This window comes from Octopus bimaculoides, chromosome 5 (genome assembly GCF_046866305.1).
Source record: "Octopus bimaculoides isolate indiv1 chromosome 5, ASM4686630v1, whole genome shotgun sequence".
Lineage (NCBI taxonomy): Eukaryota > Metazoa > Mollusca > Cephalopoda > Octopoda > Octopodidae > Octopus > Octopus bimaculoides.
In genome coordinates this window covers 70,697,738-70,715,633 of record NC_142932.1, presented here as the reverse complement: position 1 = coordinate 70,715,633, position 17,896 = coordinate 70,697,738, and the positions used below count along the sequence as shown (strand labels likewise).

Below are 17,896 nucleotides of genomic sequence, written 5' to 3'. Positions count from 1 at the left end.
TGTCTCTCTGTCTATGCGCTGGTGTATAGTTTTTTGCGTGTGTATTTCTGTGTTTAAGGTAATATCAATGCAAAACGTATATCCGTTTATGGGTAATTATGTCGTATGTATATTCATGTGATTTTATGCGTGTGTATGTGCGTGTACGTTGCATACCAGTATCAATTCCATCCATGGAAAAGACCATGATATTGTTAAAAGGAAATGAATATCGGTTCGTTCCTTTTTCTCTTCCTTTCAAATTTTAATGAAAGCCCAACGGTAAGGAATGTCAAAAAAGTAAATTTGAATAGAATGCAAATATTCTTTAAAGATTTTAATTACTGCGAAATACCTAATAAACGTCGTTCTTAATTTAGGGAAGCAATTAGCATCTAACTTTTAAAATATTAAGATAGGGCCTTAATAGTGTGCTTATCGGAATATCTTCAGATAATACATTCAGAATTATCGAAAATTAGGTGAATCTTCAGTCAAACAAGAGGAATACACTATTTGGCTAATTCCTACGAACACACAAATGTAATGCACGACACACGTAGAATCGGGCTAACATTTACATATAGGCACGTAAAGCGAGAGAATGAGAAGTAGTATTTGCATATGTGACGGAAAACATAAAATAAAAATGGTCAATAAGATTTTACGCGAGAGTAATGCGGAATCGCGTGGTTTAAGCAACATATTTGGGGTCTACAGAGCCTAAATGAATTTTCCAGTCAGTCGTTCGGCCGTACTACTTAGCAGCTTGACAGAAGAGATGGTAAATGAATAGTGATGAAATCCTTTATATTTTATCTGATACACACTGCCAGGTGTATCATATATCAGTACGCTTTTGAAATTTTGGAAGAACTTAAATATGTGCCGACAAGTAGAAAGTAGGTCCATCACTGATGGAGATTAATGATGGATGAATGGAACTTTCATTAGGAAACAGAGGTTACATGAGATCGATCAGTTTGTAAATTCTTGAGAACATTCTTGTTTAAACACTGATCAACACAGTTTGAAAAGATCTATGATCAAAAGGAATTTATTCGTGACACTTTCCTCTGTTTATCTAGAACAATGTTGCTCTATACATATGTCCTATTTCAAACAGGAAGGGTGTGAGTTGTAGCAATAGTTTGTTGATATTTCTTTGTGGTCGCGCAACAGTATACAATTTCTATCATTAATGTTTTACAAGTGGTAGTGGCAGAACAAGGTGCTGTATTGGTGCAGATACCTCTTACAGGAATGCTCTGTAAACTCCATAAAACCTCTGGTGTGCTGCAACTACAACCCTAAGTATTTTATTGCAAACTACAACATCGATTTTAGCAATTACATATCGCTTTTATTCGATTTCATATGTTTTTATTATTCTTGTATTACATTTGATGGCATTAAACATGTTGTTATGTGTCTCAAGACATACAAAAATATTAACAGGGTTACAATTGAAGTTGAATCATGTCTCTGTGTATGAACTTCTTAAATTTAAAAATGACGCCTCATGTCATCAAATATATGGTCTATTACAGAGCTTAAAATTACCTCAATCACATCCTCATCCTTATTACCAATAATTCGAACTCCTTCAAATGCTTTAGCTTCTTGTGACCTTTCTAGACGTTTTGTGAATTAATATAAAGTCTTGTGCATTCCAGGGTCAATTACTTACGGAGTACATATAGACTGGAACATCAGTCTTCACTTTCGAGTGGGGGAAACCAATCAGGAACACTAAGGCTCTAACAGCTTCCTTTTCAGGTTCTCAGGAAGACATAAGCTTATCAACCACTTCAACATAGTGGTCGAGGGAGGATATGCATTTTTCTCTCTTCCTCACACACACACACAATCACACACACACACACACACACACTCTCTCTCTTTCTCTCTCTCTCTGTAAACATATATATATACACATATATACTCAAACACTCATTCATACATATATACATGTGTGTGTGTGTGAGGGGGAGGATGGGAGAGAAATGTAGCAGAGTGGTCAAGCAAACATAGAAAGTAAATTATAAATTTAAAATAAAACAGGACAAACTCGAATGAAAGAATCCAATCTGCAGAGGTGGTAACGATTCTGGGCATTGAATGTAAATCTTTAACCAGGGCTTTGTATTCTACGTGGGCTCCAGTATGAGTGTGCTTAAAGAATCCCGTGTCTTTAATGCAGATAACTGTACAGCTAACACGATGAAGAAAAATAAGAAATGAAATCATATCAAACATCTTCAAAGTATTTATTTTGTGTCAATAATGTACGAGCATAACTTTTACTGTACGTAGGGTAGCCATTCAAACATTAAAATCTATATACATATATTCACAGCTTAATATACAAGCAGAAACACGCATCTATCTATCTATCTATCTATATATATATGTCTACATATATATTTATATATATATATATATATATATATATATATATATATATATATATATATATATATACATACACACACACACACGTGTGTGTACGTTTATGTTCATGTGTATATACTGTTTTCAATGAGTTTAATTAATCACTTTCTTCTTGGGAATTTTGAGGAACAATAAGTGTCGATGCAACAATGGCTGCATTCATGCCATCTAGTCTATTTTCACATTGAACATTGCAGCACCAGACAAATATGTAAAGAGATTCACTTTACCGAATGACAAACTAGAAGCAGTACAGAAAGGAGACAAGAAGTTGCGAACAATGACTGCATAAAAACGTTGAAGTAATGAAGAGACATTTCAAAAGTTTTATATAAATGTATATTGATGAATATGTTTTGTGTTCTTTGCTTAGTTTTTCAAATTTCTCACCATGAAACAATCGGTCTCTTACCAGAGACATAGTTTCATTATTGTAATTTAGCCAAAATCTCTCTCACTCTTTCGCTAACTCTCTCTCTCTCTATATATATATATATGTATATATATATATATATATATATATATATATATATATATATATATATATATATATATATATATATATATATATATATATATATATATATATATATATATATATATATATTGTGGACGCGCAATGGCCCAGGGATTAGGGTAGCGGACTCGTGGTCATTGGATCCTCACACTGTGCTTTGTGAGTGTTTATTGAGCGAAAACACCTAAAGCCCCACCAGGCTCCGGCAGGGGATGGTGGTGAACCCTCCTGTACTCTTTCACCACAACTTTCTCTCATTTTTTCTTCCTGTTTTTGTTGTACCCGTATTTCAAAGGGCCAGCCTTGTCACACTGTGTCACGCTGAATATCCCCGAGAATCACATTAAAAGTACACGTGTCTGTGGAATTCTCAGCCACGTGCACGTTAATTCCACGAGCAGGCAGTTCCGTTGATCGGATCAACTGGAACCCTCGACGTCGTAAGCGATGGATTGCCAACAAAAAATTATATATATATATATATATATATATATATATATAAATATATATATATATATATATATATATATATATATATATATATATATATATACAGGGTGTGTAAGGTATTTGAGGACATACCTTCTTGGGAGATCATTCCTCCATTATTTGCGAACTCTGTGTAATCTTTTTTTTCAGAAAGTAATAATGGCAGATCCTCAGCTTATTGAATAAATAAAGAGGCATGCTGTTATTGTGGTTATAAAGGCTGAGCATTGTGATCCGGAGATATATCGAGTTTTAAATGTTGCCAGATCTTTCGTCTACAAAGTTGGTAAGGAGGTAGATATTGAAGGGGGGAACGTATCACCAGTATCAAAGCATAAACAGCATTCTAAACGCTCTGAAATTATCAGAATGCCTGAATTCATCCAGTAATTTCAACAGACCATTTATTACAATACCAGAAGGTCCATGAGGTCAATTGCAAAATATCTTCATGTGTCAGAAGGAACAGTGAGAAATGTTGTCCACGAAGACATCAGTTATGTCTTATATGATGAGGAAAGGTCAATTTGTACGAAAAAGCAAAAGAAAATCACTACATCAGGCCTAAAAGGCTCTTACAGAAACTGAAAAATCCAGCAGAAGAAGATTTAACTTAGTTTTTCTCAAACGAAAAAAACTTCGACCAACATCAAAATGTTAACGGAAGAAATGATGGATGGTTACGTGCAAACCTTTTCTGAAGTTCCAAGTGTTTTGCATACAAAATTTCCTGCAACTTTCATGGATTTAGGGGTTGTCAGCAATGAAGGTCATCTGATGCCTCCTTACCTCTTTCCACAAGGCCTTACACTTAACTTTGCCGCCTAAATTCAGGTCCTGGAAATAATTGTTAAACCCTGGATAGACAGTGTATGCAATGGAAGGCCATATGTGTTTCAGTAAGACTCTGCACTATCATACATGGATCTAGTAACACAGGAATAGACGGTTGAAAATTTTAATGATCGCATAACCACAAACATTTGGCCTCCTAATTCTCCAGATCCCAAACCATCGGACTATTACATGTGGAGCGTTGTTGCGAGAGAGGCCAATGAGCACGACTATTACACCAAAGATTGTATGAAAGCTGCCGTAGTCAGATTAATGTGCAAAATGAACCAGGACCAATTGATTCGAACATGTAGATGATTTACATCTCACACAGAAGCATGTGTTGAGGCTAAAGGTGGCTTTATTGAATGACATTATGGAAAAAAAAGGTTCATTTTTATCCTCATAAATTTTTTTGATAAATGATGTTATCTGTTATATATCTGTTTTTTTTTATAAACATAAATTTGTCCTCAAATATCTTACACACCCTGTATATATATGAATGTTGTTATACACACACCTATCTATGCATGTATGTATGTATGTATGTATGCATGCATGAGCGTATGGATATATTCCTATTCGTGTAAATGGATGTTATACGGAACACGCTATACTATTCATGTTTCATATTTTTTCCTTAATTCCTTTTCTATATGCGTTCATTAATTGGTTACAGTGATCTGGTAAGAATCTCGTACCTTGTCTGATTAAAATTTAATAGTGGGTTTTAAGACCATGTTTTGGAGTATTTACAAAATGCACTTTTGCAAGATATAACATTTCTATTCTTTTGTTTATTTGTTTGTTTGATTTTGTGCAGAGTAATCGTATTGAACGTTATCGTTATCAAATATTGTTTTCCATTCTAGTCAGGTTTCATGCACGTCAACAGTGAGTTGGCGTGTGTGTGTGTGTGTGTGTGTGTGTGTGTGTGTGTGTGTGTAATTATCGTAGGAAAGGTTTTATATTTCTGTATATTATATAACAGTGTTAACTTGGTGGTCACAACTTTTATTGTACTTAGAAACGCACCTCTTATATTTCTTTCTCAACAACTTAACATGGCTTTTAGATATGTCGTAAACTATTCTCTAATCATTGTAATTTAGGTGCATTTTTTTCCAAATATTAGTTTGTAGTTAGATTATTTCTGTGGTTTTGTGTATTTTCATTCATGCACACTCAGTCCAACATAACGTATCTATTCTTTGATTTCAACTGATTTCAACAAGTATTGCATTCCTTGCCTTTGCTGGGTGTGGTATGTGGTTGGTATAATTTTTTAACTTTGTCAACGAACCGATACCAATATAATCTATTAACTAATGCGTTGATTAAATTTTTAGTTATCCTTAGCTGGATGAATAAAAAACTTTAAAGCTTTCTTTCCGAGATGATTTAAACTATCAAGCATATGTTTATATTTTGTCCTTCACTCGGCAATATAAACAAAATTCAGCGCCAAATTGCAGTACGCGTGGTAAAAACTGTTAAAGTTCTTTAGTCTTAACTGTTAAAATATTGGTAAAACGGTGATGGAAATTTATATAATTTATAGCACCATTCCTATATCGGTGTTGTGCCAATTTAGTACTTTGCTGTTCATGAAAATAATAATCTCGTTATTTTCCGAGTATTCAATGTAAATGAAGAGCCAATGAAGTCAGCAAGCCTGTGAATTGTTAAACGAATAGATCTTCATTTGAAATGTATTCAGTTTGACTATTCCTCCCTTGATAATGGACACACAGTACAGTAAGTGCATTTTAGTGACTGCACTATGATATATATCTGATACAAGTTATTAGTCACCATGGTAATGGCTACCTCTACACTTATATATTTATACATACAAACATACATTCACACACACACACACACACACACGCACACACACACACACACACACACATACATATATATATATATATATATATATATACATATATATATATACATATATATATATATATACATATATATATATATATATATATATATATATATATATATATATATATATATATATATAAATATATACGTATATATGTATATAACACGAATCCATTAACGCATAGGCACACACACACACGCGCGCGCGCGCGCGCGTGTGCATATGTATTTGTATTCAGATAGCATCTTTCATTACTTGCTTTGTTCCTGGCTGCTGTTATTTTCTAAACATTATTTTCGGTCATGCTGCCATTATTTAGACGCAACCAGCGTCTGACAATATTTCTTATATCATTGTTACACTTCAAACCTTGTGTGTAACTACACATAAAAATTTTCAATTGAAACAAACACTTCTATAAGACAGACAGATATGTGTCTGCTTGAAACAGACTAATTGACAAGCGGAGAAGGTGGCAGGCCAATAAGTAAATAGTTAGGGCGATGAAGAAATAAATATGTATATAAGCTCACCGTTGGTTTCTATGATCATTCTAAATTCTTGGCAGTATACACAAGCAAATTGTTATACAAAGTTACAATAATAAATGGATATATGTTATATATATACATGTATATACATAGTTGGAATTTACAAAAAAAAGCGATGAAGACGGGTATGTAAACAACAATCAGATGTATTAGTTTAAGGCTCGGGAAGTGATAAAGTCTTTTACGTTTCGAGCCTACGCTCTTGAACAGAAAGAAAAACAGAAATGAGGAAAGAGAGAAAATAAAGAGAGAGGGGAGATAAAATGGATTAGTGGCTCTCTCTCTCTCTCTCTCTCTCTCTCTCTCTCTCTCTCTCTCTCTCTCTCTCTCTCTCTCTCTCTCTCTCCATGTACATAATATATATATATATATATATATATATATATATATATATATATATATATATATATATATATATATATATATATATATATATATATAAGGGGGTAAAGCAGAAAAAACCCCCAGAAACGAAGGTCAATTGTACGCACAGAGAGAATATATTAGATAAACATTCAATGAAAGTTTTAGATGGAAAATAGCAGACATGATGTTTCGAGTATGTCATTTCGTCGAATAGAAATGCAAAGAATGAGAAAGAGGAGAACGAAGAAAAAGCTGATAGGCCAGAAAAAAGTCAATTGTCGTTAACATAGCCGAAATATAACAGACTAGAAGTCGGAGACAAATAGAGAATATGGTTTTTGAAGAAAGGAGTGTGCGAAAGTGGTCATTGTGTGTTTGTGTGCGTGTGTGCTATTGTGTGTGTTTGTATCTAAAGTGTATACAGGTATGTCTTACATGTGAGTGCGCGCGTGTATGTGATACTTTTGTATGTATGCGTGTTGGAGTGTATATGTGTATATGTCTGGTTATACGTGCGTGTGTGTGTACATGTGCGGTTTGCGGGCAGTCTGTTAGTACATAAGGGAGTGATTCGTGGGATAATGTATAGGTGTTCATGTGTTTTATGTGAGTGCAAGTGTGAGGGTGGAACTAACAGGGTAGTAGCAGTAGGCTGTACAGTAGTAGGGTGTGGGATCGAAAAGCCAGGTGCTGTGTTATGTGCGTGACTGGGTGTGTGTAACTGTGTGTGTTTGTATTTACGTTTGAGAGCGTGTGTATGAGTCCGTTTGTATTTGTTAGGTGTATATGTGTGTATATATATGTGCGTGTGTGCGTATATATCTGTGTCTACGGCAGTGTGTGTCGCTGTATGTGAGGATATTTTGCTAGTGCTTATGATTATATGTAAACGTGTGTGTCTCTGTACAATACATATGTGTATGGGTGGATGTAATTCTTGTACGTAAGTTTGTGTAAGTGGACAAACGGTGAACAATAGACAGATTGAAAATTTGCAAAAAGTTGGTAATTAAAAGATGACAGTAGATAGGCAATTTCCTGCAAATCATGTATATTATAAAGCGGATTCATTACTGTTATCGTTATTAGACACAAGAGTTTCTGAATAAGGCCTACTATGCCGATCATTAGGTATAAGCTAGCTTTAAGCCAAGAGCAACTTGTGACCTTAAAATTCCTTCTACCCGAAGGAAGAAACCCTCTAGCTAACAAACAACCAGGAAGACTTAATGTTACTTTGTATGTGCTGACTAGTTGTCAGATAATCTGTTGTGTGACGAAATAGTATGTATATCGGAATATTAACCAACTCATTAAAGAAGGGAAAGCACACAAATTATATCGTGCACGATGAATGAGAATACTTGATTCTTATGATATTGTTTTTACTAAAACAAACGCAAAGATAAAATTACACTAGCAGCTAGTGCTTATGTAGAAACAATGAAGAAGACGCTGCTGTAGTTCAAAATGTAGCTTGGACTAATTTTCTTTTGTGTTTATCCTCAGGCATGCTTTTCTGGAGAATCAAGCCTACTCAAACTCCATTTGTGCTCGTAATATTTTTAGAAATATCCACTTGAAAATTTATACCATGTTCATCTCGTATCTACTAAGGTTTTCTTGTTAAGATTCCAATTGAAATTCACGAAATACACATTTAATAACATTTTGCCTCGCCTGATCCAAAGTCAGGAAGTTTTAAAATATGTTTGATGCAACCGGTGAAATCACCAGATTGTGATGACAAGTTGCAATACGCAGTCGGTGTTGGTGAATTTTGACCCTAACTATAAGAGTAAAATGTTTCTCCGAATTAGCGGGTCTATGAAATTCATAAGAAAGTACTATTGTAGAGAATCATATGAAGAACAAGAGATATATAAAAGGGTTTTATACATGAAGTGGGGACACTTTTGTGCTAGGCAGTCAAAACATCTGTACAAGCGTTTTTGGCAATTACAAGCCTCAAATCTATTCTGAATTTGTAGCTGATCTTTCAGATAATCTACCGAGCCCATTGCTATGAAACTAACCCGGCGAACAAGCTAAACGCATATACAACATGTATATAATATATATATGTATATACATGTAAATATATATATATATATATATATATATATATATATATATATATATATATATATATATATATATATATATATATATATATATATATATATATATATATATATATATATATAAGCAATGTTAATTCTCTAAATGAAGTATTAACAGTAACTGCACGATAAAGTGTAGTATATTGCCACTTAAGTGTGGCTGACCCCTAGGGGTGGATGTTACTGTTGCTTTTAGCCCCAGGAGGACATCTCCTCCAGCTGGCTTATCGACACACGACTGTGTCCTGTTTGCCAAGGGAAGTTATCCCTCTCACCTCGATCAGCAGCACGAACGTATCCGGATTTCAGGGTTATTTCCCTTCGTCGGCGTTCGACAGCTGATGACCTTGGTGAGAGAGACAAACACCTGGCAAACCTTATATCTTCTTTTCCAGTGAAATTCTTCACTGATATTGAAAAGGTGAAAACAAGCAATGTTAATTCTCTAAATGAAGTATTAACAGTAACTGCACGATAAAGTGTAGTATATTGCCACTTAAGTGTGACTGACCCCTAGGGGTGGATGTTACTGTTGCTTTTAGCCCCAGGAGGACATCTCCTCCAGCTGGCTTATCGACACACGACTGTGTCCTGTTTGCCAAGGGAAGTTATCCCTCTCACTTCGATCAGCAGCACGAACGTATCCGGATTTCAGGGTTATTTCCCTTCGTCGGCGTTCGACAGCTGATGACCTTGGTGAGAGAGACAAAAACCTGGCAAATCTTATATCTTCTTTTCCAGTGAAATTCTTCACTGATATTGAAAAGGTGAAAACAAGCAATGTTAATTCTCTAAATGAAGTATTAACAGTAACTGCACGATAAAGTGTAGTATATTGCCACTTAAGTGTGGCTGACCCCTAGGGGTGGATGTTACTGTTGCTTTTAGCCCCAGGAGGACATCTCCTCCAGCTGGCTTATCGACACACGACTGTGTCCTGTTTGCCAAGGGAAGTTATCCCTCTCACCTCTATCAGCAGCACGAACGTATCCGGATTTCAGGGTTATTTCCCTTCGTCGGCGTTCGACAGCTGATGACCTTGGTGAGAGAGACAAAAACCTGGCAAACCTTATATCTTCTTTTCCAGTGAAATTCTTCACTGATATTGAAAAGGTGAAAACAAGCAATGTTAATTCTCTAAATGAAGTATTAACAGTAACTGCACGATAAAGTGTAGTATATTGCCACTTAAGTGTGGCTGACCCCTAGGGGTGGATGTTACTGTTGCTTTTAGCCCCAGGAGGACATCTCCTCCAGCTGGCTTATCGACACACGACTGTGTCCTGTTTGCCAAGGGAAGTTATCCCTCTCACCTCGATCAGCAGCACGAACGTATCCGGATTTCAGGGTTATTTCCCTTCGTCGGCGTTCGACAGCTGATGACCTTGGTGAGAGAGACAAAAACCTGGCAAACCTTATATCTTCTTTTCCAGTGAAATTCTTCACTGATATTGAAAAGGTGAAAACAAGCAATGTTAATTCTCTAAATGAAGTATTAACAGTAACTGCACGATAAAGTGTAGTATATTGCCACTTAAGTGTGGCTGACCCCTAGGGGTGGATGTTACTGTTGCTTTTAGCCCCAGGAGGACATCTCCTCCAGCTGGCTTATCGACACACGATCGCCGACGAAGGGAAATAACCCTGAAATCCGGATACGTTCGTGCTGCTGATCGAGGTGAGAGGGACAACTTCCTTTGGCAAACAGGACACAGTCGTGTGTCGATAAGCCAGCTGGAGGAGATGTCCTCCTGGGGCTAAAAGCAACAGTAACATCCACCCCTAGGGGTCAGCCACACTTAAGTGGCAATATACTACACTTTATCGTGCAGTTACTGTTAATACTTCATTTAGAGAATTAACATTGCTTGTTTTCACCTTTTCAATATCAGTGAAGAATTTCACTGGAAAAGAAGATATAAGGTTTGCCAGGTTTTTGTCTCTCTCACCAAGGTCATCAGCTGTCGAACGCCGACGAAGGGAAATAACCCTGAAATCCGGATACGTTCGTGCTGCTGACCGAGGTGAGAGGGATAACTTCCCTTGGCAAACAGGACACAGTCGTGTGTCGATAAGCCAGCTGGAGGAGATGTCCTCCTGGGGCTAAAAGCAACAGTAACATCCACCCCTAGGGGTCAGCCACACTTAAGTGGCAATATACTACACTTTATATATATATATATATATATATATATATATATATATATATATATATAAGAGGAATGACCACTAGGTAGATTCCTAATATGCTAAATGTAGACCCAATATGGTCTTACCACTAAGAAAATTTGTTCTCAAGAAAATTCGGCAAACACCAGAACGGAAAGCAAGCAAGACAAATGAAAAGATACAAAATATAGTGATTAGTCACATACCATGACTAATCAGTATATTTTGTAGCCTTTCATTATTCTTGCTCGCTTTACGTTTTGGCCTTTGCCAAATTTTTTAGTGGTTAGACCATAAGGGGTCTTCATTTAGTATATTAGGAATCCACCTAGTGGTCATTCCTCTTATATGTATGTAATATATAATTTTCTGAATCTTCAGATTCTTTTCAATATGCTGGGCCACTGGTTTTAATTGATATTAATCTAATTAATATCAATTTTTACACTTCTTTTATATATATATATATATATATATATATATATATATATATATATATAGGCGCGGGAGTGGATGCGTAATAAGTAGCTTGTTTACCAACCACATGGTTTCAGGTTCAGTCCCACTACTTGGCAACTTGGGCAAGTGCCTTCTCCGACCATACACTTGTGGGTGGATTTGGTTGGCAGAAATATGTATGATGTATGTATATGTTTGTGTGTCTGTGTTTGTTCTCCCACAATCGATTGACACCCGATGCTGGTGTGTTTACACCCTCGAAACTTTGGGATTCCGCAAAAAGGACCGATTAAACATATACTAGGCTTGCAAAAAATAAGTCGTTGCGTCGATTTCTTCGACTAAAGGCGGTGCTCTAGCATGGTCGCAGTCAAATGACTGAAACACGGAGTAGATAAAACAGGGGACAACTAATGAAGAGAATGTTCTCTATAGAATATTTTTTTCTCTCCAATATATGGCTCGTTTCTCATATTGTCTACGTTTTTTCTGATGTCCTGTATCCATATATGCATGTATATACACATATATATGTAGGTATGCAGATATGTATGTATTTATGTATACATTTATATATATATATATATATATATATATATATATATACATATATATATATATATATATATATATATATATATATATATGGCCTTTTAGTGTAATAAAGATAGCAGCGAAACCTCCTCTTAAGTGTAGCTGTGGAGTTGTGGACACGCAATGCTGAAAATGAAAGTGGGATCGTTTGAGTAGAAGTATCATATGATGTAAGAACTATCGGGTCACTGACTGTTGTGGTATAAACAATAGTCATCAACTCACATGCGATATAGAGATTTTTTTTCTGAATCAAGAATGCAACATACGTTTTAAGAGGAAATAACATATATCAGATAAATAAAACTTTAATATTTTCGCATAAATCTGTCTACATTACTTATTTACGTAATGTGACTTTTCTTCTCATTAACTGTTTATTACTCGTCGTCCATGTTTCGTATATATTTTAAAGTCTCCAATATTTCATTTCAGTTCATTGGCCATATACACACTTAGAAGGATGTTGACTTCAATTTGAATTATTATCGTAAGTTGAACTTCTTTTATTACTTTTCCTTGACTTCTCTTTACGAACTATGTTTCATATTAGAGAATGCGTTATTTTGTAAAATTTACGACAGTGAACTTCGGATAAATGTTCCGGTAACCCAAAGTAGGTTTGATATAAGCCTTCTACCAAATTAATGTCTCTGCAAATGTTATACTATTCGCATGGATTTTGATTTGTAATCTTTTGGTTGAGGGCATATACCTTAAACATGCTACATTTTTTTATAACCACCATTAATATAAAAAAATAATGAAATTAGACAGGGAAAACAAATACAACTGCAACGGAAGTACAGCTTAGGAAATAATGTAACAATTTTAATAACATATATATATGTATGTGTTTATGTGTGTGAGTGCCTGTGAATATAGGCGCATATTATATATATATATATATATATATATATATATATATATATATGCATATAATTACATATATATATGTATATGTACACATACATGTACACACACACATGCTTATCTGCATATATATTCATATATTTATGCCTGTATCCATCTATCAATCTATCTATATATGTATACGTGCAAGTATGTATGTGTACATATATGTGTGTGTTTGTGTGAGTGTGTGCGTATAGGCGGAGAGATATACTAGTATCTGTGTCTAGGTACATTAATTGAAGTTATATCTGCCAATATATGTAAATTTATTCATACCGAAATATATAAAATAATTATTTTTACTCATCCGTAATAGGATGCAAGTTCATAAATGACGTAGTATGAAAAAACTTCTATGATTTCTAATCTAAATAACATTTCCCCTCTTTGCTCTCTTTCTCATATAGTTCAGCTCGAATGCTGATATGACTATATGGTCAGGTATATGACTATATGGTAAAGGTATAATATATCTATGCGTGTGTTGGTAGTTATAGCGGTGTAGGTGTATGTGTATACGAATTTGCTAGATATCATTGAATATCTTCGTAGATATTTTTCTAGAATAATTTTTCTCTCTCTTTGTCTCATATTATACATACGTATATATATGTCCATAATTATATCTATGTGTACAAACACAGGGCTACGCACACACAAACACACACACACAAGCACACACACACACACACACACACACACACACGCACACATATATATATACGTACATACATAAAGTATGGGAGTGACAGAGTGGGCTTTATACACACGCACACACACACACGACACATATATACACGCACGCTCACATACACATATGTCTGAAACGAGATGAAAGCGCTAAATAAATAATTATCCCAAATTCTGACTACCTACTTATATTTTGCGTACAAACATTAACATACATTCATCCGTATATATGTGTGTGTTTGTGTGTGTATACACACACATTATAGTTTGTACGTAAGATATAATTCAAAAAAGAATTAAAGATTAAAACAGTTAAAAGATAAATATAAATTTAAAGAAGTAGAATAATTGCTTTTACATGTATTAGACCAAAATAATTCGGAGAGAATCTTCATAAAAACTTATTAATCTTAATTTTAAATTATTTTACACAGCAATGTAATTGATTTTCATAATGCTCAATTTTACTTTACTTTAATCCAAAATATAAATATTTGAGATTTAAAAAGAGAAATCTGAAAACGAACGAAACAAAAAATTGAAAGTAATCTTATATTTTTTTTCTTCCAAATTTCCAACTAAGAAAACAGTGTTTCATCCTATGTGGAATTCAGCGAGCCAAGCATGTTTACTGCTTCTAAATTATAATATATATGCATACATGATGCAAATATCACAGACGAAGTCGAAGTACGAAATATATGACGATGTACGATCAAATAAAAGTATAACCTGCAATGTAAATAACTTTAGTATTTTTTGTTTTATTTGATGTAGACATGAATATATATTAAAACTCTATAAATACACAAAGTAAAATTATATATATGCATATATTTATAGAGAAACAAAACGATGTATGCATGCATACAAATCAGGAAATTTACATAAGTGAGTCTTCCGAAAATTCAATACATACGTATACTACATGGATATATATTTGTATATTTGTATATATATGTATGTATGTGTGTGTTCGTATGTATGCGTGTATACGATCGGTATCCATGTAATCTACACACTTCTACACACACACACACACACACACACATATATATATATATATATATATATATATATATATATATAATACATGTATATATATATATATATATATACGTATATATATATATGTATGTATGTGTGTGTGTTCATATGTATGCGTGTATACGATCGGTATCCATGTATCTACGCACTTCAAAAGCTTCAGGTTTAGCATGTGCAGATACATAAATAAATATGTATGCATTAATTCATTACATAATTAATATCATATAGTCGAAGTACAATACTTATATAGTTGTACATAAAATAAGCACACAGTTATGTATTCATTTATGTATGTATAGATGTATATACTAACCTCTATCTTTGGACATCTTTCTTTCTCTGCATATAATACACACACACACACACAGACACACACACACACACACACACACACACACTCACACACATGCATGTACGCACACATGCAGAGACGTGCATAAATACATACATACATACAAATTTAAAATACATGAAGACATTTCGGCATACATATAGTAAATGCATATAAGTAAATATCTATCTAGATGCATATAAGTACATATTACAATAACACTGGATAAGAATAAAATTTTTTGTAAGGTGTTTTAGTTTTTTCAATTAGTTTACAATTTTCCACCGCTGAATCCGAAAATAACATACGCTTCTCTCGATCAGGTCAGGTTTCTATGCTAAGTCCGATCTTCTGACGAAATTGATAACCGTTTTCTGACGTTATCACTTGATTTTTGTTAATGCCTGTGTGTGTGTGTGTGTGTGTGTGTGTGTGTGTGTGTGTGTGTGTGTGTGTGTGTGTGTGTGTGTGTGTGTGATGATTTGGGTATTATTCATTAAATTGATTACATGTTTCTGACATCGTTTGATTTTTGTTAATATATCTCATCCGAAATAGGTTTTTAAGATTAAAAAAATGGGTTTCTAACACTACTGATTAAATGTCACAAACTTCGATTACTGTAAATTGAATAGTAGGCACTGATAATGATAAGTACATGTAAATTAAATCTTACGTCATCCTCGTTCAAAATTCAGGCCTTGAACTTCCGTATATTCGAACCTCTAGAATGTCTCTCTTCAGAGTCCAACACAAATCTGCCATCATGACTACATCTCTTTCATGTCGTGATGGAATTCTTCCCCCTTCTCTTCGCTCATTGGTCCCAGATTCTCAGGAAACCGATCCATATGTGAGAGTAAGTAATGCATTTTAATGCTCATGTTGCATCCAAGATTTCAGGAAATCAGTCAGCATATCGGTGACGAGATCTGCGTAGTTCCTCGTCTTGTTGCCAAACAAGATCTTCACGACCAGAATAGAAGCCTTACACGCTTCCAGTTCCACTTCGCTCATTGAGTTTTCAAACTCAGGCTCTCTGATGAGCTGATGTATTTGATGACCGTCAAAATGCCAACTTTCAACTTCTCAATGGTCAATCTTGGAAAAGCCTGGCACAAGTAAGTGAAGCAGACACCATCCTTGTCCAGAGCTTTAGTGAATTGCTTGATCAAGCTGAGCTTGATGTGTAGTGGTGGGAAGAGTATTCTGTCTCTGTCCACCAGGAGGTTGTTTATGAGTTTCTTAGTTAGCAAGGCACCAATTCCTCTCTCAAAGGCTAGTCCTTCTTCTTGTAATGCTGAGCAGTGTCCCTACTATCCCACATGCAATGAAAGCATGGGTACTTGGTGAACCTAGACTGTTGTCCCAACAAAAAATTCACCATCTTCAGGTCGACCTAAATAAACCACTGTGGGTGATCATAAAGAATTAATTCCAGCACATACCTCAGCGCTTCATACTTCTCCTTCAGTGTAGACGTGTGAGCGAGGGATACCCAAACTGGTTACCGTTGTGCCGCGGAACACATGTTAGCTTTCGCTTGCTGCTGTCAATGAATAGTCTCTAATCTTTGGGTTCGTAGTGTGGCACTCCAAGCTTGTGCAGAAAATTAGCAATATTTGTACAATACACCAAGTCCTTGTCTTCAGAGAAAAAAGCGGAGGCAATCTTGATGCCTGTTGCGATAGAAGGTGAATCAAGCACTGTCAGATAGGAGGGGTTTTTTTCCCTTCAATCTGGATGCCAAAAGTTCGGTAGAGGACTTTGACAATCCGAGACCACGAACTAGATCATTTATTTCCTTTTTGGAAAACGGATGTAAAGCATCAACTACTTTTTCTTCTTCATATTCATGAACGCTGGAGGATTCTTCGTCACTAGTGTCAGGAAGTTCTCCGAAGACATGTACTGAAATTACATTACAGTGAACTAAGGACGAGGTGCTCATTGAAGATCAGGATATTTGAGGCCGTCCCGGTTCTTTCTGTTGATCCCAGTCACATCAGTAGCGCAGAAATAGCAGTCACTGCCATAGGAATTCTAGACTTCAGACAACTCTTCTTATTTCTTTACTACCCACAAGAGCCTACACACAGAGGGGACAAACAAGGACAGACAAACGGATTAAGTCGATTATATTGAACCCAGTGCGTAACTGGTACTTAATTTATCGACCCCGAAAAGATGAAAGGCAAAGTCGACCTCGGCGGAATTTGAACTCAGAACGTAGCGGCAGACGAAATGCCGATTTCTTTATTACCCATAAAGGGCTATACAAAGAATTTTAAGACATCACAAAACATAAAGGCAGTACAAAACGCAAACATAAAATCGGGGTAATTAATATAAAATGATAATATGCAAGAATGAAAAAAATGAGGCGCAATGTCCACTCGATCCCCGAAGTCGGGTGGTTACATTTATCCAGTTTTTCACTTTTACTTAAACATCATGTATACATTTTAACGGTTT

The 17,896-nt window shown here is 35.1% G+C and overlaps 1 protein-coding gene across 4 annotated transcripts in view; it reads left to right on the top strand.

Moving 5' to 3' along the window:
- Positions 1 to 17,896, top strand: part of LOC106868231 (dopamine receptor D2) — a 1,508,130-nt gene that overhangs the window by 892,569 nt on the left and 597,665 nt on the right. For all 4 annotated transcript variants that reach the window (XM_089352396.1, XM_089352399.1, XM_089352398.1 and 1 more), the window contains one exon: positions 12,871 to 12,925. The gene's annotated coding sequence lies outside the window, so the exon portion shown is untranslated. Of the gene's footprint in view, positions 1 to 12,870; positions 12,926 to 17,896 lie in introns of those variants that run through there.